Source organism: Primulina eburnea, chromosome 15, assembly GCF_022965805.1.
Source record: "Primulina eburnea isolate SZY01 chromosome 15, ASM2296580v1, whole genome shotgun sequence".
In the NCBI taxonomy this organism is placed as follows: Eukaryota; Viridiplantae; Streptophyta; class Magnoliopsida; order Lamiales; family Gesneriaceae; genus Primulina; species Primulina eburnea.
Genome location: NC_133115.1, coordinates 24,974,622 through 24,994,503, shown reverse-complemented (window position 1 = coordinate 24,994,503; position 19,882 = coordinate 24,974,622).

Genomic DNA, 19,882 nt, shown 5'->3' with positions numbered 1-19,882 from the left:
TGTGTGGTACTTGGTCTATCTGATTTTGATTGTATTTTCGGGATTGACATGTTGACTAAGTACAGAGCCACCGTAGACTGTTTCCACAAGATAGTCAGATTCAGACCTGAAACGACAGAAGAGTGGAAATTCTACGGCAAGGGTTCCAGATCTCGGATTCCCTTAGTGTCTGCTTTGACTATGAGTAGATTGTTACAGAAAGGAGCAGAAGGGTTCCTTATTTATTCTGTAGACCTTCAGAAATCAAGCCCAGCATTGGCAGATTTGCCAGTAGTACGGGAATTTGCAGATGTGTTTCCGGATGAGATTCCAGGGCTACCTCCAGCTCGAGAGGTTGATTGCAGCATAGATCTTATGCCTGGTACTGTTCCGATATCGAGAGCTCCTTATCGAATGGCACCGATAGAGTTGAAAGAGTTGAAAACACAGTTAGAAGATCTTCTGGCCAAGGATACATTAAACCGAGTGTGTCTCCTTGGGGTGCTCCGGTGCTATTTGTACGGAAGAAAGACGGCTCTATGAGATTGTGTATAGATTACAGGCAACTGAACAAGGCATCGATAAAGAACAAATATCCTTTGCCTAGAATAGACGACTTATTTGATCAGTTGCAGGGATCTTCTATCTACTCCAAGATTGATTTGTGATCGGGATATCACCAACTCATAGTTCGAGATGTTGATATACCGAAGACAGCATTCCGAACCAGGTATGGACATTATGAGTTTGTTGTCATGCCTTTTGGTTTAACGAATGCACCGGCGGTGTTTATGAGTTTGATGAACATCATCTTTCAGAGGTACTTAGATGAGTTTGTGATTGTGTTTATAGATGATATTTTGGTGTACTCTAAGAATTTGAATGAGCATGCCAATCATTTGAGAATTGTGTTGCAAACACTGAGCAATGAAAGATTATATGCTAAACTGTCCAAGTGTGAGTTTTGGCTAAGACAGGTTGTCTTCTTGGGTCATATCATATCTGGAAATGGTATTTCTGTGGATCCGAGTAAAGTTTAAGCTGTGATCAGTTGGCCAATACCGACTTCTGTGCCAGAGATACGCAGTTTCATGGGTCTAGCAGGGTACTATAGAAGATTTATCAAAGATTTCTCCAGTATTGCGAAGCCGATTACCCAGTTGACACAGAAGAATACACCATTTGTGTGGTCTGAAGATTCTGAGTCTAGCTTTCTAGAGTTGAAGAAGAGGCTGACCAGTGCACCTGTCTTGATGATTCCTTCAGGTACGGGTGAGTTCGTTGTATATTGTGATGCATCTCACATAGGGTTGAGATGTATTCTTATGCAGCGAGGACACGTGATAGCATATGCCTCTAGACAGCTGAAGCCACACGAGACTCGATACCCAATTCATGATCTTGAATTGGCGGCTATCGTATTTGCACTGAAGATTTGGCGTCATTATCTGTATGGCGAGAAATTTGAAATCTACTCCGATCACAAGAGCCTGAAATATCTATTCTCTCAATCAGAGTTGAATATGAGACAGCGCAGATGGCTCGATTTACTGAAAGACTTTGATTGCGAAATCAAATACTATCCAGGGAAGTCAAATGCAGCAGCAGATGCCTTGAGTCGAAAGGTTTGTGCCCTATCCTTATCGACGATAGGTGTTTCGAATTTAGTTGAAGATTGCTGTTTGTCTGGATTAGCATTTGATATAGGTAGTAGACCATTGCTACTCTCTTTGATCCAAGTAGAGCCAGACTTGATTATGAGGATCAAAGAAGCACAGAGAATTGATCCAAATGTGCAGAAGTCGATTGATATGGTCAGAGCTGGACATCTATCAGAATATCAAGTACGCGATCACGTGCTATACCTGAATAACCGTATTGTAGTGCCAGATGTTTCAGAGTTGAAAAAACAGATATTGTTAGAAGCGCACTGTAGTCGGTTCAGCATTCATCCTGGAGGCAGAAAGATGTATAACGACCTGAAGACACAGTTCTGGTGGAAACAGATGAAGTCAGATATTGCAGAATTTGTGTCTAAGTGCATAAATTGCCAACGGGTGAAGGCCGAGAGAAAGAAGCCCGGAGGTTTACTTCAGAGTTTGTCTATTCCAGAATGGAAATGGGATCACATTTCCATGGATTTCATGACGAAGTTACCTCGTTCTTCGCGTGGCTGTGACGCGATTTGGGTCATTATTGACAGATTAACCAAATCAGCGTGTTTTATTCCATATAGAATGACTTACCGTCGTGATCAGATGGCAGAGTTGTATGTCAAAGAGGTAGTCAGATTGCATGGTGTGCCGAAGTCTATCGTATCAGATCGTGATTCACGATTCACTTCGCACTTTTGGCACAGTTTGCAGCAGGCTCTAGGTACGACTTTACACTTGAGTACTGCTTATCATCCTCAGACAGACGGACAGTCAGAGCGGACTATCCAGACATTAGAGGATATGTTGAGAGCCGTAGTGCTAGATTTTGGCACTAGTTGGCAAGATTCCCTACCTCTTTGCGAATTCTCATACAATAACAGCTATCAAACGAGCATCGAGATGGCACCGTTTGAAGCTTTGTATGGCAAGAAGTGCAGATCTCCGTTGTACTGGGATGATGTATCTGAGGTACTAGAACTTGGGCCTGATATGATACGTGAAATGATTGAGAAGGTGAAGATCATTCAGAAAAGAATGAAGACGGCACAAGATAGGCAAGCGAAATACGCCAATATCAGACGTAGACCGTTGGTATTTGAAGCAGGAGACAGAGTGTTTCTAAAGATTTCTCCTTTCAGAGGCGTAGTCAGATTTGGCAAGCGTGGAAAGTTGTCTCCGAGATACATCGGTCCTTATGAGATTCTTGAGAAGATTGGCGATCGAGCATACCGACTTGCTCTTCCTCCTTCTTTATCCGGGATACATGACGTGTTTCATGTATCGATGTTGCGTAGATATATGCCAGATGTTTCTCATGTCATTCACTCTGACGAAGCGGAGCTGGATCAGACTTTGAGCTATGTCGAACAACCAATACAGATTCTTGATCGGAAAGAAAAACAGCTCAGAACGAAGACTATTCCGCTAGTGAAAGTCCAATGGAGTCGACATGGCATCGAAGAAGCGACTTGGGAGACGGAAGCAGATATTAGACAGAGACATCCCGAGTTATTTACATGATGTAAGTAATTTTTTTCAGTCGTGATTATATTACTTTTCACGTATGCGTTGATAGATTGCATGCGATTTCGAGGACGAAATTATTTCTTAGAGGGGGAGAAATGTAAGGCTCGAGATTTATTAATCTTCATTGACGTGAGACTCGAAATATATGATAATGCATGACGTGCAATGAGGGGAGAAAGACAAGAGAAATTAGAGTGTTGATAGACCGCACCCGCGCTTAGAACAGGAGTGCACCCGCGGTCATAAAATTCTGATTTTTGAAAGGCAGGCCGAAGCCACACCGCACCCGCGGTGTTAGGAGAGGCCGCACCCGTGGTTGATGTCCAGTAGTGTAGGAAATTTTATTCGAAGCAAGACCGCACCCGCGGTGCGAGAAGGACCGCACCCGCAGTCTGATATGTACTGCACCCGCGGTCGTCAATTTTGAAAAATGAAAAGCATGCCGAAGCTTGAGCGCACCCGCGGTGCTAGAGTGACCGCACCCGCGGTGCTGCATGCGAGAAATCCACCTTCGAATTTTATGATGACACATGGCATATATATATATATATATATAGAATAGCACCGAATCTTCATTGTTGAGTGCTCCAACAGATCAGAAACGAGAGAAAAGGGAGTTCCAAGCTTTTATTTCAACTTCATCACTTGGGTTTGTAAGAATTATTCATCCAAACTTTAATCCAAGCATAGATTCTTGCTTCTCGTAACAAGGGCTATCAAAGGATGTAAGTTTCTTTAAATTCCAGCATGGTTTGAAGTTTTGGTGTTGGAGAAATTCTGATATGATGTATAATATGTGTTCTTGAGATTATGAGCATCGTATATTTGCAAACGGAATGATTATCGGGTATCATACGCTATTGCTATGAATTTCCAGCATATGTGTATAGGAATTTCTACAGATTTTGTGATGCTAATGAGTAGAATATATGGATTATGAATCAAAGATTATGATGTATTGATAAATGTTGAGATTTGGATTGGTTGGTACCGCGAGAACACGTCGTTATACTATCCAATTGTGTCAAGACTGATTATAGATTGTATATATGTCTTGATTGAGTTAGAGATTGAAAATGTATATCAACATTGCCATTTCAGATTCGATATCAAGAATACGAGACTCAGACTTCTACGAACTACAAGAAAGGTATAATTCATGTGATTTTAGGGAAGACACGACTCGAATCAGATTTAATTGGAGTTTCCCAACTAAATCACATACTAGATTCATTGTTCATGTTTTTGATATGTTTTGAATTGGTTATACATTATATTTAAATCTCCTGATATGATAATGCTGTGTTTATAGATTTATATTCAAGCATTGAGATAGGAGAGTCATTGACAGAGTTGTCAAAACTAGACGTTCGGTGTATCGACGCATAGGAGCAGACTTCCTCCGATTGTAGACATTCGATACAGACACGACCGAAGTCTAGGAGTAAGACGTACAGTTACCCCGATTGGGAGGGTAGGTAACAGATAGTGACGTCTTATTCACCCCGGGATCCCTAGAGTAGAGTCAGGACTTGAGTTAATTTGCATTGCATGCTTATATATGGTGGTTTCATAGACTATGAAACCTATGATTTAAATCACATGCATGATATTGTGTTTTATGATTTTATTATGCATATGCATGTATACATGTTTTATACTGGGATGTGTTCTCACCGGAGTTTCCGGCTGTTGTTATGTCTGTATGTGTGCATAACAACAGGTGGGGCAGTATCTGGGTCACGACAGAGATGAGTTCGAGATAGTGTGGTGGCTACGGGCGCAGAAGATGACTAGTGGCTTGTAGTAGACTTGGACTACTTGTATGTTGGTATTTGTATTAAACACTAGTTTAGAGTGATGTGTTAGAACAAGACTCGTTTATTATGTTGTACATTATGTATGATGTAAATTAATAAAGAAAGATTATGCTTAGTAATAACATTTGATTTAATGTTAAAAAGCGAAAATTTGACCCACATTTTCTCACAGATCCATTTAATCCCAGATAGAATTGAGTTAGAGCCCGGGTCCCCACATAGCGTCTTTCCTGAGGACGTTTCTGGCATTCCACCGGACTGAGAGGTAAAATTTTCTATTGAGTTTATGTCGGGTGCAGTGCCAATTTCTAAGGCATCTTATCTTCTAGCACTAGCCGAGATGAAAGAGCTGAAAGATCAGATTCAGGAATTGCTGGAAAAGGGTTTTATTCACCCAAGTTCTTCTCCATGGGCGGACCGGTATTATTCGTAATGAACAATGATGGTATTATGCAACTCTGAATTGACTATAGAGAGCTGAACAGAGTCATCATAAAAAATAAGTATCCTTTGCCTAGAATTGAAGATTTGTTTGATCAGTTGCAAGGAGCTTCGATTTTCTCGAAGATAGATAATCGTTCGAGATACCATCAGCTGAAGGTGAAGGAGTCATATGTTCATAAGACGGATTTCAGGACTCGATATAGGCACTACAAATTTATGGTGATGCCATTCTGGTTGACCAATGTGCTAGAGATCTTCATTGATCTCATGAATCGCATATTTTAGCGGTATCTAGATCAGTTTATTATAATATTTGTAGATGATATTCTGATTCACTGGAGGATCAGAGAAGAGCATAGTCAGCACTTGAAAACTTCTCTACAAATATTGCAAGACAAAAATCTATTGCTAAGTTCAGCAAGTGTGAGTTTTGGCTCAAGAGAGTGTCGTTATTAGGCCACATTATCTCTAGAGATGGAGTTGAGGTCGATCCCAGCAAAGGCGAGGTAGTTAAAGAGTGGCCATCACCTAAGAGTATAACCGAGATCCGTAATTTCTTTGGTTTAGCTGGCTACAAATAGAAGTTCATTTAGGGTTTCTCTTCTATTGCAGTACCACTGACCGTCTTGACGAAGAAAAATGTGAAGTTTATTTGGAGATCTAGCTGTCAGGAGAGTTTCGAGAAATTGAAACAAGATTTAACTTCAACGCCAGTCCTGTCGATGCCATCAGGGCAAGGAGAGCATGTTCTCATACAGAAGCTTCGAAACTTGGTTTGGTGCAGTCCTGATGCAGAACGATAGAGTATGCATCTAGATAGTTGAAGGTTCATGAGAAGAATTACCCGACTCATGACCTCGAGCTTGCAGCAATAGTTTTTGCTTTAAAGTCTGTAGACATTACTTGTATGGAGAGAAGTGCAAGAATTTCACTGATAATAAAAGCTTGAAATACTTCTTCACCCAGAAAGATTTGAACATGAGGCAACAAAAAAAATGGTTAGAAGTGGTGAAGGATTACGACTGTGAGATTAACTATCATCCGAGAAAGGCTAATGTGGTCGCGGATGTTTCGAGTAGAAAGACAACAACTATTGCTCAGCTGTCAGTTCAGAGACAATTGCAGGCAGAGATTCAGCGACGCTGCAAACGTACATGTCGCATCCTTCACATATACTGAATTATGAACCTCTGCAGTTGACAACAAATATGTCTTACGAGGAAAGGCCTACACAAATTCTGAATAGGCAAGAAAGAAGGCTCCAGAATAGGTTATTCAAATGGTCAAAGTCAAGTGGCTAAATCATTCGAAAGAGGAAGCTACTTGGGAAACTGAGACTTACATGAGGAGTCGCTACCCGGAGTTAATCGGTAAGTCTTAATTTCGATGACGAATTTCATTTAAGGGAGGGATTGTAGATTCCAAAATGCGATAACGTAATCCAATTGCATGCAAATATAAGAAAATTTGAAAATGACTAATTAAATAATTTTAATTCATTAATAAAATGTGGCAGACATGTTTATATGTTAAAAATATGAATTTATGTTAGAATGTATATATCAATATTTCTAAGGTTATTCGAGACGCGGTCGAGAAATGGAGACCAGAGACTGTAAAGAAAAAATATTTTTATTAAATGATTATTTTTAATTATTTAATATATGGTATAATTAATATGTAATTTTCGAAAATGGTGTCTTTTGAGGTATTTTTACATGATCATATTTTAAACCGGTAAACGATTTTGACAAAAACATTGACTTTTTGGAGCCCCAGTTAATATTTTTCAAAACATTCCTAAACGATATATTTTTCCTACATTCTAATGGGCTTATTATACTAAAGTTATTGGGCCTAATTGCCTACCATAGTATTTATATCAAAACTTGACTCCCAAGACCTAAATCTCACGCATAAGCCATAGAAACCTAGGGTTTTATTCCCTAGCAACACACGCACACGCATACACGTCCTTGAGCACTTTCACGTTGGATTTTGAAGAGAAAAAGCACCAAAGGTCGTCCCCGTCGCTCCGGCAACATTTCCTCGCGTCAAGACTCAAATATTCGTGCGTGAATCACGAAAATGCACGCCTTATTCCTTATTTTCTCATCATTCACGCCATAATATGTGTGAATATACATTTTTGCGTGAAAAAATTGATATCGTTTTTATTATTTTCGTTTTTGTCTTATATTCATGGGAAAACTTGAATTTCTTGACATGAAACTCATGATATTGTTGTTGCACAATGGGCTGCCAGGTTAGGGATGTTATGGGCTTGATTTAGGGTCTTTTTAGGAGTCCTAGATGGTGTTGGCAAGGGCTGGAAAAGAAGGGAAGGGGGTTGAACGAACTTAGGTTTTCCATGGGTTAGGGTTTCGGTTTTGAGCCCTTGGAGGGTGCAGACCGTGAGATGCTTTTGGGTCACGTCCAGAGGTCCTAAGAGGGTTGTTCCATGGTCATAGAGGGTTTGTGTTGTACCTGGTTAGTGGGTGAAATCCGGAGCCAAGAACCTTGGCCACGCGAGCATCCATGCGCACGAGAGTGGAGAATTGCGTCCATGGTTCGGGTAGGGGATGTGTGCATGTTTAGGCTGAGTCATGATTGCCAGAGAGGTCTTGGGGTGGTCTAGTCGTAGGTTGGTAAGGGCTGGTCCTTAGCTAGGCTCGGTGGGTTCGAGTTCCCACAAGGCCGATGGGTTTTCTTCGATTTTAAGGGGTTGTCTACGATCTGGAGGGTGCCGCAGGTTTAGGGGCTGTTGGGAAGGTCTGGACCGAGGCTAGGTTGATGCAAAAGAGGCTGGTTTGAGTCTTGGTTCGAGTTTGGATAAGGTTCGGGATGATTCGAGTTAAAAAATTGGGACTCCAGTCTAAGTTTTAAAACGAGTTACGAAATTTAGTCATGGGGCTTAAGTTTACATCTTAGAAATGTTCATGAGTCTGTTTTAAGTGTTATGGTAAGTTTGGATGGATTCAGGTCGAAGTTTTAAGATCCAGGTGTAAAATGGGAAATTAGTGTTTAAGGGGCAAAATTATCATTTTACACTTGAAAAATATTAGGAGTCCTGAATGCTGTAATGAATATTAAAATGTTTATTTTGAAAGATTATGAAATTTTATGATGGAAATTGATTAATGTTGAAAGACGTGTTACATGTTTGGTTTAAAAAAAAATGATATTATGCATGTATTTTTATAAAGTGATGGAAATGGTGAAAATGTTTTGAATGAAATAATTTGTTTCTGACGGTAAAGAAATGGAGATTCGTTAGGGACAAAGCCCAAGTGGAACCCATTTATGGGACAAACCCCCGTTTGAACCCAACAACGAATTTCCATTGGCCACGGTCGAGTAACGGAAAAGTGGTTGCTGGTGCCCCCGACAACTATAGGCCAAGGCACAGAACGAAAAAGTGGTTACTGTTGCCCCACCGCCTGGTACCATAGTTACAGCTGAGATTGATCAATCGACTGAAAGATAAAAGGATGGTCACAATTAATGAATTGATTTCACCTCAAAGGAAATTTATATATATATGATGAAAGGAAAAGTATACGATGAAAGAAAATGTTTAAATTTATTCATGTTCATTATAAAGCTATTTTATTAAAATTATTTTTCACGGTTGCATGTGGATGTATACATATTACTTGTTATTATGGTTAAGGTTTGTTGAGTCATTAGATTCACTAGGTGTGAATGATGCAGGTGAGGATATTTTTGTTGATACAAGAGGGTTGGATGATTGAACTAGCTGGACTTATAGTGCACTGAAACTTGAGAACCTTGCTAGTTTTCCGACAGTTATTGATTTTACAATATTTTACATATTTTATGACTTTTATGCGAAGGAGTGGTTTTTGAGATGATTTATGACGCTCATGTTATTTATGAAAAATGCAAGTTTTCAGTTGGTTAAAAGCTTAAGCTTACATGATAAAGGATTTTTATAAGCTAAATGGTTAAAACGCTTATATATTTAATTGCATGTTGGTTACGTTAGAATTTGGAATATGTTCAGATAAAAAAATGTCTCCTAGACGCGCACCTAGTACCAATAGACATGCTGATACTCATGAGGATCTTAGTATCTTAGGCCACCTCCTAATATGGATGCTGCTACTCGGGTGCTGGAAGGTGTGGCACGATTCTTTGAGCAGCAGTGTAGTAGCCCGAATGCCGAATTGGGTAATTAACGGATTAATGGTGATTAAGAAGGTTTAATGTGTAATTTTGACCGAGTCATGATCGGACGGACCGAAGATGGTTCGGAAGCACCGAAGAGTTCGTAAGGTCCGAAGTGGGTTCGGTGGATCCGACCATTAGGTGTCAAGAGTTGATCGACACGTGGGAGTTCGGACGTTCCGAAGTGTAGGTTCGGTGGATCCGATCATGAGGTGTCAAGAGCAGCTGGACACGTGCATGTTCGGACGTTCCGAAGTGTATGATCGGAGGATCCGATCATGAGGATCCGATCATGAGCTGTCAAGAGCCAATGGACACGTAGCGTTCGGACGTTCCGAAGTGTTGTTCGGAGGATCCGAACATGGCCTATAAATAGTGGTCGGATTTCCTCATTTTGACTCGCCAATTCAGAGAATTCCATAGCATTTCAGTCGTTTCTGACAGGTTCTAGTCTTGTTCCGAGATTTGGGCACTAGCGGGGAGCTGCTGGTCTTGTAGCAGAGCTGTGCTATAGTTGGGAGCTAGCGGCATCAGCGGGCTACCGACGGACGAAGGTTTGGAATTTTATCAGTATTTATCTCAGGATTATCTAGTTAAGTCTGGTAGATAAGTTTAGTGATGGTTTTCACTTGATGAATAGGCTTGGATTAGACCTGTTGTCTGGTTGTTCCAGTGAATTAGGATTGCTGTGATAGAGGTACGAAAGTACTATCCGAGATATCCTGGTTGAGTATACATTCTTATATGTGTTGCATGATTATGTGGTGCATTGATATATGTCATATGATGCATGCTATTATGTCACGTTTATTACTGCACGTTGCATTTCATGTTGAGCCGTATTCTCCTTCGAGATAGCCTTTACTGTTGAGCTGTATCTCTTTCGAGATAAGCTATATCTTGGGGCCGCTCAGCCCTGTCTTGTGGACGCATGGACACCGAGAGTACACAGTGGCCGACGGGTCGGGAGGGCTTCGGTGGTCCGGGACATTTTAGGTCCACGTCTGTCTTGTAGTGGATGCAGTGACCCAGAGGTTGGACCGCGCGGCACTATCCACTTGGCGCCTCTAGACTGAGCATTGTTGAGATCCTTTTGTGACTCCTGTTTCTTGACTACCCCGGTATCATGATCATAGCATGTGCATTTCATATAGGTCTGTATACTCATACTTTTGTACTGGGCGTTCTTATCGCTCACGTCCTCGGTTTTGTTTATTCTTGGACACCCCATTCCCACGGGGCAGGCCTCAGGTTGGACAGCTCAGGAGGAGCAGGAGGAGGACGTTGAGTAGCTGGTTGGTTTAGTTTATCGGTATTGTTTTGATTCGATATGGTTGTATTGGATATTTTATTTTGAGTTATTCTAGACTTCGATTGGGTTGTATAACCATTATTTTTGTTGACTTTTCCGCTGTTATCTCTGATTATTGTTAATTAGGTTAATTGCATGCTTAGTTTTGATTAGTAGGTGATTCTGGAACGGGTCACTACATTTATGGTATCAGAGCATGCATACGATTTTGGGATATAGATTTCTGTTTTGGGATTTCCGTTGACCAATTTACTAGTTTCCCCATTCTATGTTGTAGCAATGGCTGACCACTTTGGTGATGAGAGTAGTCAGGGGAGTGTAGGTCGTTGGGGTGACCAAGACGATCGTAGACGTCATTCTTTCCGTTTCTACTCCGATGGGTCATTCGGTGTTAGCTAAGCGTCTAGTGATGGGTTGTCCCTTAGATATGGAGAGTTGTTTTGTTTTGTTCATCCTCTAAGCTTGATTTCGAGGACGAAATCGTTTTTAAGGGGGGGAGAATGTAGTAGCCCGAATGCCGAATTGGGTAATTAACGGATTAATGGTGATTAAGAAGGTTTAATGTGTAATTTTGACCGAGTCATGATCGGACGGACCGAAGATGGTTCGGAAGCACCGAAGAGTTCGTAAGGTCCGAAGTGGGTTCGGTGGATCCGACCATTAGGTGTCAAGAGTTGATCGACACGTGGGAGTTCGGACGTTCCGAAGTGTAGGTTCGGTGGATCCGATCATGAGGTGTCAAGAGCAGCTGGACACGTGCATGTTCGGACGTTCCGAAGTGTATGATCGGAGGATCCGATCATGAGGATCCGATCATGAGCTGTCAAGAGCCAATGGACACGTAGCGTTCGGACGTTCCGAAGTGTTGTTCGGAGGATCCGAACATGGCCTATAAATAGTGGTCGGATTTCCTCATTTTGACTCGCCAATTCAGAGAATTCCATAGCATTTCAGTCGTTTCTGACAGGTTCTAGTCTTGTTCCGAGATTTGGGCACTAGCGGGGAGCTGCTGGTCTTGTAGCAGAGCTGTGCTATAGTTGGGAGCTAGCGGCATCAGCGGGCTAGCGACGGACGAAGGTTTGGAATTTTATCAGTATTTATCTCAGGATTATCTAGTTAAGTCTGGTAGATAAGTTTAGTGATGGTTTTCACTTGATGAATAGGCTTGGATTAGACCTGTTGTCTGGTTGTTCCAGTGAATTAGGATTGCTGTGATAGAGGTACGAAAGTACTATCCGAGATATCCTGGTTGAGTATACATTCTTATATGTGTTGCATGATTATGTGGTGCATTGATATATGTCATATGATGCATGCTATTATGTCACGTTTATTACTGCACGTTGCATTTCATGTTGAGCCGTATTCTCCTTCGAGATAGCCTTTACTGTTGAGCTGTATCTCTTTCGAGATAAGCTATATCTTGGGGCCGCTCAGCCCTGTCTTGTGGACGCATGGACACCGAGAGTACACAGTGGCCGACGGGTCGGGAGGGCTTCGGTGGTCCGGGACATTTTAGGTCCACGTCTGTCTTGTAGTGGATGCAGTGACCCAGAGGTTGGACCGCGCGGCACTATCCACTTGGCGCCTCTAGACTGAGCATTGTTGAGATCCTTTTGTGACTCCTGTTTCTTGACTACCCCGGTATCATGATCATAGCATGTGCATTTCATATAGGTCTGTATACTCATACTTTTGTACTGGGCGTTCTTATCGCTCACGTCCTCGGTTTTGTTTATTCTTGGACACCCCATTCCCACGGGGCAGGCCTCAGGTTGGACAGCTCAGGAGGAGCAGGAGGAGGACGTTGAGTAGCTGGTTGGTTTAGTTTATCGGTATTGTTTTGATTCGATATGGTTGTATTGGATATTTTATTTTGAGTTATTCTAGACTTCGATTGGGTTGTATAACCATTATTTTTGTTGACTTTTCCGCTGTTATCTCTGATTATTGTTAATTAGGTTAATTGCATGCTTAGTTTTGATTAGTAGGTGATTCTGGAACGGGTCACTACAAGCAGTGAAACGACCCTCTATTTTTAACTTTGAATTAATTATTTAATTTTTAAAATGATTTTTTTACGATGCATGGTTTATGATTTGCATTGTTTTATATTATTACATATTTATTTGATGCACGTTAAAATGTTTTCTTAAGTTTTATGTTTCAAGCGAATATACGATATGGGTCGGTAAAAGAAACCGGTGACGATTTAGACGATTTATGAAAATGCTGGATTTTAATTCAAATCAAGGATATTGATATTTTAAATAATTCATGAAATTTTAAGCATTTTAAAACCTAATTTAATTTATTAGGTGATTTTAAGATTTTAAACTTTTCAAAAATACTAATTTGAATTTGGGAATTTTAATCTTGAAAGTTTGGTACTTAATTTTTTTTATTAAACTTTTGAGTGGGTTTAAATAATTAAATTAGTATTATGTTATCACTAATTATTTGACCAAGTATAATTTTCACATAATTACCTCCCTAATCAATACACACACACACACACCCCTACACGTTTTTCACACACACTCACACACACACACACACCTCGTTTTATTTATTTCTTTTTGAGAGGAAACTGGGGTTCTTAATACCGCTTTTTTATATCTTTATTGATGATTGGCTTCAGCTTAGGATTGACTGGCCTTATTCAACTACCAGTTGAGGAGCGCAGCGGGATATCATGCCCCACGACAGATATACCGACAAGATGAATAGTAGAAGAAGGAAGGGAATGCGCTGGTGCCTTGGGGCAGAAGCTTCGGTTTGCTTTATAATAAGGAAAATACATCTCATGCCATGGTTCTTGTTTGCGTATCCGCGGTTGGTCAACTATTAGTTGCCGCTGCAAGTGCTTGAGAATGAGTACGAGTAGGAGCTCGATAATTTACAACAACTGAAACTTCAACTGATGCCCACACCAAACGAGATAACTCAGTTGTTTCAGCAGCAGCTACCCCTTCCCCTTGCAAATTTCCGAACATTTACATCACTTTTTCGAGCAAGAATCGTGTAGCAAGCGTCTCCCGTTCATCTCCCGCAAACCACTGCATCGGTATTCGTTATCTTCGAGCGTTTCAACGCAAAGGCATGTATTATCTTCGAGCATTTAAACGCAAAGACATGTATATTATTTCATTTTTCACATCGATCTTGTCATAGTAAATATTTTGATGTATATTGTGTGTAAAAATCGGTTTATGTTATGCAAAGTTTGAGCAAAAATGTTTGAAACGATTTTGGAACGATTTTTAGATCTCAAAAACCAAATTTGCTGTCATTTCGAATCCTGCAAATTTTTGGTTGGTTTTTTGGAAAACATTCAACATATAAAATGTAGTACTTTTCGATATCTTCGATTTGACAGTAAATTCTTAATTTTTAGACAAGAAACGAGCAAGTTATGATCATTTTCGTGTTACTGCTCGAACTATGTAAAAATATGTTTTTTTAGGATTTTCGAGCCCAATCGCGTGGGCGGCGCCCGAGCGGCAAGAATTTACCGCCCGAGCGGCAAGCTTTCTGGCAAAAAAATAATATATTTTTTTAAATTTTTGTCTTGGGCAGACATGTATAATGTATTAGTATGTTCGACGTACAAAGAAAATATTTTATGTTTTTGAGGTATGCTAATTGTCTTGTGACCAAATATAAATGAGTTTGGAAGTCGGAAATCTTGTCCGAGGACCTCTCCACCCCGGTAAAGTATGACCAGGTTTTGATCAGGATTGGAAAGTGGTAAAGTATGACCAGTGACCAATCCACCCAGAAAAGTATGACCGAGGATCTTATGTATGTGGTAGTGGACATCCTGCTAGCTTAGTACTGTGGTTTAGTCTGATCAGGAGCACTATGTTATAGGTCACTTGCTTTGAAACATATTTCTACGCTAAATGATGATTTTATGCATGTTTAAGTATGTACGATGCAAGCACATTTATAAAAATGTTTATAAATCGATGGCACGTCTATGGTTATGTAGGTATGTTCAAAGTTATGTATGTGTTACTTTAAAATACATGTGGTTTTATTATAAGTCACTTACTATTCTCAATTTATACATGTTGAGTCTTTAGACTCACTAGACTTGATCGATGCAGGTGAGGACGAGTTTGAGGAGACGAAAGGCGGAGATCAGTGAGCTGGTCCGGACTGTGTGGTGGACTAACCCGATGACCTCCTTAGTTTTCAAGGATTTTATTTTTATGTATGATAAAAAATTTTATTCTGATTTTTATTGAAATCACTTTTATATTGTTTTAAACAAGTACTCATTGCAAGTTTGTTTACATTTTAAATATTTTGTTCAAGATTTGTATTTTTATGGCATTTTGGAGGGGAATTACTTATTTAAGAAAAAAAATTTATTTTTTCGCAAATTTTAAGTATGTTCAAAAGCACGGTACTTTACAATTTTAGAGAGGAAAAACACACATTTGGTTGCTTGAAGAAAGAATTGATTGAGTTTTTGAATTGGTTAAGTTACAAATGAGCTCCTACAACTATACACATACAAGTTCCTCATTATCTAAAATTTTCCACAGTACTCTATACAATAGACTATTCTAGATCCCCCTACATACTTACATTCTTCAATATACAAGAGTATTATAGAATAGACAAGAACTTCCTTGAATTCTCCATATTTTGTTAGATAGCCCATGAAGCTTTTAGACCGAATCTCTCTCACGATATTCTAGGTAATTCGGCATCAAACTACAATGTTCAAGCATTGTCCACGATGTTCTGTGTCCTTATACATGTACCTAGAACCTTCATGTCTCATCCATAATGTTCTATATGATTCTGCCTGATTCTATAACTTTCATGACTAGTCTACAATTTTCTAAGTCCTTCCGCAAAGACCGAGGTCCTTCAAGTTCCTTCTCAACTTCCCTTTAACATTTTCATGCCATCATAGGGCTGTTATAGTGCTCAAGAATGTTCCAATGTCACCAAGCCTCTCTAACAATTTCTCTTGCTAAAATCGAAACTATCGGTCATGACATTATGCCCTCGTCTCCTTGAAACATCGAGTCGAGTAACACTACAAGCCTTTAACCTCCCACGTCCCTTGCCTTGCGTGGCCCTCTTCCCATGGTTCCACCAACTTGTCCCTCCCTTGCCATGGCACATAAACTCTTCATCTTGGAGGGTTCTCCACTTGTTTTGACTCGACTAGGATTTTTGGTCTTCACATTTTTATTCCTTTGTTGTCGAGTCCTCTTAACTCTATGTGCTAAGTCTACCAGTTCATCCCGTAACTTAGCTCCTCGTGCTGTTTGCCCAAGCGATCTATCTGACAACGTGGTTAAGCATTTAATCTCCCATGTCCCTTGTCTTGCGTGGTCTTCTTCCCATGGTTCCACCAACTTGTCCCTACCTTGCCTTGGCACATGAACTCTTCATCTCGGAGGGTTCTTCACTTGTTTTGTCTCGACTAGGATCTTTGGTCTTTACCTTTTTATTCCTTTGTCGTCGATTTCTCTTAACTCTATATGCTAAGTATACTCGTTCATCTTGTAACTTTGCGCCTCGCATTGCTTGCCCAAGCGATCTCTTTGATAGTGTGGTTTCTTCATTGTGCACATGATCAGGCCCCATGCCATGATTAATTCAACCCTTATAGCCTTCTTTTGCATGCACCTTGCCCCGTGTACCTACATTCCTCGTACCTCTAAATACGTCGCCTTCCCTTAACTCACCCCCTCGACGAGTCTCATGGCCAAAAATTACTTGGCCTTTTTCACTTCATTTGTCACTCCATTTAATATGGTAATCATACATGTTTCTCCCAGGTCAAGAATCCAAAGAGAATTATGACAAGTCATGGCCCTCACTTGTGAAGGAAGTCCATGTCGATCACCACCTTAAAACTCCCATGAAAGCTCTAATCATCGAGCAATGCCTTGAAGAGGTCATGCTGGAGAGTTGCAAGTTTTCAACCAGCCTTCTTTCTCCTCCACACGTAAACCAACCCACTTTAGGCTCCTCTTAATTGATGAAGTTTTGTGTGGCTCCAACGTATCCATAATTTCATAAGTTTTCTTCCAATTGATTCGAGCCTCATTGAACATAATCCCTTTGTGTTGTGTCATTGGAGTCTCCTTAGCATCCAAGGAATTTAGAAATTAAATCAAACCCACACGATTAACCCCCTGGTCCAGTTTCTCCATAGCTTTTTACATCTCTTGTATGGCGAACAACAATCCAATATTTTGAACAATCCTTGGCTCTATGTGGCCATTTACATATGTAGCATTCTTCCTTGGGCACAAAATCCTTTTCTTTTCCCTCATGTTTGGCTAGGTGACTTCCCTTTGTCATCCTTAGCTAGACTTCTTTTTTTCATTCTCTAATTCCGCACTAGAGGATGCTTCCACTTTTGCCTTGTCCTTAGCATCTCTCTCCCTTTGATACTCTATGGGTGATTCTGTGATGGTGATGACATCATCCATTGTCCCCGCTCTTCGGAGTTACACCTCTTTCTTTGCCAATGTTTAAAGACCATCCACGAAGTAGAAGACCAGATCTTCATAGTATATCTTAGGAACTTGAAGCATTAAGGTTGTGAACTTGCTCACATACTCAAATATAGTGCCCCTTTAACTGAACTCCCTAAGTATATTTTGCACCTCATAGATAAAATTTCGTATAGAAATTGCGCTCAAATTATTTCTTGAACTCATCCCATGTATTGATACAGCGTATGCCCCTTTCCATGTTGGCATTCTATGCAATCATAGCATAGTTGTGATAGAAAAATAGAGACTGGTAATTTGTACCTTAGTTGTCTCATGCCCCAGGTAAAGGCTCTCAAAGTATAGTTCCATCTGCCACAAGAAGTTTTCGACTTCCTTAGCGTCCCTCTTACCATCGAATCCTTTGGTTGGATTTTATGCCCTCCTCAAATTGTGCAATTTGTTCATCATTCGCAATATTATTTTCTTGCAAAGAACTCAATTCCTCCTTCATTAAGTCAAGCTCTCCAAGGATGTGGCACTCCAAAGTTTCCATGGTAAGCTCGACTCACTCTACCTATTCTCCCAATTCTGTGGAGACCATTTCCCAAGAACTTGCCTAATGATTCTTCCTTTGGTCCCTCTTCTGACGGATTTAGACAAGAATGTTCTGAAACGTCAACTACTCGTTTTTCATTAAAATATACTATTTTTTTCTACACTACTTTCTAATTCATTTGGCCGAAACACTAAGCCTTTTAAAATATATATTTTGCATCATTCAAAAATAATCCAACCAAATATTATTTAAAATCCAAAAGAAAGTAATTCAAACGTAAAATCGTAAAACGTCGACCAATCTTACCTAACAATGTTTCAAAAATAAAATTAACTCCAACATCCTCTCAAAAACCTCTCAAATGCATAATAAGAAATAAAATCTTAAATGTAACTTAAATCATTAGCATAAGTCCTAAACATAGGTGCGGAAAACTAGCGACGGTCCTCGGGTCATGTGCACCTTCAGTCCAGCTAGTTCAACCATCAAGTCTTCCATTAACATCAACATCATACTCACCTGCATCGATCACAGCTAGTGAGTCTACTGACTTAGAAAACCACAACCATAATAACAAGTAATATTGTTGGAACATTTCATGTTCGCAATCTTGATTTTTTATGTTAACAAAACTTGTTATTGTGTTTCTAACATATTTACTCAAGTGTGAAGTTGCAAACACAAGAAACAAGCTAAAACTGAATTCTACACAAACTGAATTTCTGGCGAGCTTCGGTGTTTTGATGATATCTCCCAGCTGGATGATCCAAATGACAATCCGCCAACTTGAATGATCAGAAAACGCAATTTAAAACAAGTTGTACTTCACATCAGTTGGGCAAATTCAGATGTTATCATGGTCTAACTGATCGCTGAATTACCGAACTGATTGCACAAAAACAGCAATCAGTTAGGTATGAGCAGTTGCAATATTTTGGTCATATTTCTTAGCTCAGTTATTAAAATGAAGCAATTCAATATGCGTTGGAAAGATAAGATGAAGATCTACAAATCATCATCAGAAGCCAAAGTCTGAATCGAAGCTTAAGATGATGATAAATGATGATGACTTGTTTTGCACAAACTGAAACAAGCTAGGCTGATTTCAGCACACCAGCTGAAACTGAATTGAACCAGACCAGCTGAAGACCAGTTGAACCAGATCAGTTGAACAGAACCAACTGAACTGAACTGAACCAGACCAGCTGAAGACCAGTTGAACTAGACCAACTTAACTGAACCGATCCAGTTGAACTTAACCACACCAACTGAACCGAACCAGCAGCTGACCAACCGAACATAACTAAACCAACTGCTGACCATTTGAACTGAACGACCAGTTGACCAGTCGGGAAAATACCCAACAAGGCGAATTTGACCGTTGAAATTTCAGAAACAGTACAGAAACTTTCCAAACGGTAATATTCTTGTGTCTAACGTATATATAATTGTTGGAGCTTATAAATACAACATCTTGAAGATCAAACAAGAGTTTTAGAAGAGGATTCAAAGCATAAGCAGTTAGCATGAATATATCAGCTAGTTGAGAGCACAAGCCTTTGTGTGAAGATACATTTGAGATGTACATTGTAACTGATAAATTCCTCACATACAATCACGCACACATATACAAAAGAGTTGAACTTCAAATATTAGTTGAGTGAATCTTGCACAAAGACAAAAAACTTGTGTATGTAGTCTTTGCATATGAGACATTAAACAATATATTGATTGTTAGGTGCTGCTTACAATCTTGAGTGCTAGGAGTTCAGTTTAGGCAGTGGGTAAGTCCTAGCTGAGTGGGTTTGTACAAAGAGTTGTATAAATCAAAGTCTTCTAGTGAATCCTTCCCAAGGGGAAGAAGGGGTGACGTAGGAGCATTTGAAGTCTCCGAACATCCGTAAACAAGTTCGTGTCTATTT